We start from the raw sequence: 3,504 nt of genomic DNA, 5'->3' as shown, positions 1-3,504 counted from the left end.
GTGTGTGTATGTATGTATACACATAAATGACAACACTTAAACATATTAAAGCAGAAAATCTTGATATAAAATGTCCAGCAAAGTGTTTCAGGTGGAAAACACAGAAATGCAAACAGAACTACATCCGTCCTGCTAATTCATATGTGATTAACTATTTTCAGTTCAATTTTATTTATTAATGCATATATTCCAAATTTCAACATGTGAACAAAATTGTGGTTTGTTTGTTTGTTTTTCTGTTTATTTTTGTATTCACAGATTTGTATTATGATGTACTAATGTTAAAATACCTGGTAATAAGAAGGAAGTGTTCAGAATCAACTCTAGATTTATGTTCATGCTGAGCTGAAACTTTTGAATTTCTGAATGTAAATTCAGTCTTTTAATTTCTGTGGTTCTGCTCAATCTGCCAAATTTACTATATATGTAGCTCTGCAGTCCTTAAATGTTAAAATGTTATTTACCAGGCCATGTTGATAAGCTGAGGTTTACGATCATCAAAAGTTGTGAAGTTAAGAGATGATTTGGTGAGACCTGTTTTTATATGTTGGAATACTTAAAAGACATAGTGAATATGTACCAGGTCAGCTCGAATTTTGGTCAAGTCATGTTGCATTTTCCCACACGTTTTGATTTGCTGTACATATGTGGGAGATCTGATAAATGAATTAACGTGGTAAATGTTTGTGGATATCAGTGATGAATTTGAGTGTTGCCATTTTGCACCATGCGTCAATGCTTCCTTTTGAATGGGTGGCTGTTCCTCCTTTTTGTATAGTATATGAATATTCATGTGAATAACAGTACAACATTTTTAAAGAAAAACTCAAGGTGTTTTTGGTTTACAAGTAATGGCAATAAGTGCAGGTTGTTCATTTTTTTTCTTATGATTTTCCTCTTCCTTCCGTCCTTTCCAGTGTGAAGATAGTATCAAAAGAAGTCCAAACTTTCGCCCCGTTGGCAAAGTGTTGTTGGGTATACCCTATTTGTGTCTGTGTGTTCAAATGTGCTCCAGTAAAATATCAATTGAGTAACTACAAATGTATTCTATATATTAAAATACAGCAATATGCTTTCAGTAGCAAAGTGACTCCGTCTTCATTTTGTTGTCTTGCTACCCTGCTTTTTTCCCCTTCCAAATCTGTCACATCTCTGTCCCTGCAGCCAGATGGTAACATTTCTTCAGACTTTCACAGAAGTTTGCCAGATGCCTTTTTAAACTCAGCTGACCATGAATATACCCCCCTAATCCCCACCTTGTGTTTTGCTCTACTCCTAGTAGTTACAGCTAGTATGCTTGTTCCCAAAATTACTTTTATACAAATATTACAAAAAGAAAATTAAATAGTATAGTAAATACACGCACAGTTTGTTTTCTGTGTACCTTTAATACCAAAAACTAATTTTAAAGTTTTAAAAGATCTTGTCTTTAAAGAAAAACAATTCTAGTTTGAGCAGGTATGTGAAATGATAATGTTGCAAATGACATCTACAGTAGGCATAGGTCTGGGTCTGAAACACTAACAGTGTGACTACTAAATAACTCATACACTCTTCCTGATGCACACTGTCTATATTTTGCTTGGATGTCTTGTGGATGTCTCCTTTGTGGAAGCTGACAGTAAACTGCATGACTGGAAAATATTTAGCAGAGATGAGTCAGACATACTTACAAATATGTTTTTGAAGGCCTTGTCCTTTTTAAGAAGCAGCTGTATTCCACTATTCACTTAATTTAACTCATTGTTAGATTTCACCACAGGCACTGTATTTACTACACACAGTGCAAACTTGGCAACTGACAGTTAGCAGCTGATATCCTCAAATTTTTTTTTCAGACATTTAAGCATGTGGAAAAGCATTCCATGTCAATCGATGCTGATACTGTGCATTAATTTGCAGTGCGTGTCGCACACAGCCTAATGCATGTGAAGAAATTTGAGTATCCTTGATGGCAAAGTGGTGGAGTAATTCCTTCTTTGCAGTAAGTGGCATTGACTGCCAAGGCTGTGCTTTTCATTCAGGATTCACACTCTGCTAATCGCACATGCAGGTCTATATTTAGCTGCTCCTTTGGGTGTTGATCCGGCGCATCTTCTGAAAACCATGCTTTCCAGGCTCTAGGAGTAAGATGCTCAAGTGTTTAACCCTACACTGAGATGGGTCTGTCCTTGACCAGCACCCCCCCCCCACAGTTAACAAGAGGCTGTGGACAGGGGACTTAAGAGACAGACGAAGGAGGTCCCAACAAATATTGTTTTGATTCACTGAATATTACAATGCGGATACTGGGAGAGAGCGAGATCTCTGCTTCCAATGAACACCCAGTGTTACAAATGTGACTTATGGACTGTTCTTCTCTCCTTCAAAATTACTAATAATACTTTTCATTATTTTTTTTCAGGCTAATTTCATAGGAAAGTAAAGATTTGTTACTAATGCAGGATTAAAACTCTTCCATTTCCACAACATTTGCATTTTTTTAATTATTGGAAAATTATTCAAAGTTTTTCATCCCAGTGAGAATGAAAGAGTTATGTTTTTGGTCACACACTGAAACCAGTCCACATGGGAGGAAAATAGCTCCTTGACTTCCTTTATTTAGATGCTGGGCAAATCGTACACATGGTAGGACTGTGTAGGATTACATCTTGGTCTGATCATATATCAATGTACCAGAACCACGTGAAGATTAATGATCTAGATCTAGAATCACATCAACCATGTTTCCTGTATATCTAGAATTGCATTATACTGTACATTAATAATTAGTAGCAAATGCTTTATGTTACTAGTACCATGATCTAATCATGTCCTCGTGAGAATTTCTCACAGTTTCCTCTTTCCCTTCCTTAAACAGCATCTTAAAGACCAGCAATCAAATGTGCCCTGTTCTAATGCTCCTCTTTTACAAGGTCTGTGGCACCCAAGGACAAAAGCATCCACGTAAGCCTTGTATCGTTCCACCTAAAACAAACAGAAAACAACAGTGTGCATGTATGTAAATGCAGTATCACATTACTGCTAGTTGTCAAATGAGCTGTTTGCAAATATCTGCTGAGTATATATCCCAGACAGGAACATCATAATCCAACCTCAACAGAAAGGCCACATCCAAATCCACCTAAAAGTGTCAGTCCTGGGTCAATAAGTGTTCAGTCAGTCAGCAGAGAGAGAGAAAACTAGATGAAAAATCATCTCATCTCATATGTTATGACCTTTTTGTAATCAATGCATCACTGCACACGCGTGCGTGCGTGCACACACACACACACACACACACACACACACACATACTCATGCCTCAAAAAGTGATCTATTCTTTTTGCATAATGCAACCTTGGATTTGGCAGCCGGAGTAAGATGTTGGCCGAGTATTTGAAAGGAAGGAGGCCTGTGATGCTGGTGTAGAAATTGCATCACGAGTGATAGGGCTTTACAGTGATGTGGGGGGAGGGGTCCATCTCTGATGCTGACTAGACTAGGCAATGCAGAGGGAGCAGG

Source organism: Micropterus dolomieu, linkage group LG14 (assembly GCF_021292245.1).
Source record: "Micropterus dolomieu isolate WLL.071019.BEF.003 ecotype Adirondacks linkage group LG14, ASM2129224v1, whole genome shotgun sequence".
NCBI lineage: Eukaryota > Metazoa > Chordata > Actinopteri > Centrarchiformes > Centrarchidae > Micropterus > Micropterus dolomieu.
This window is presented reverse-complemented; position numbering follows the sequence as displayed.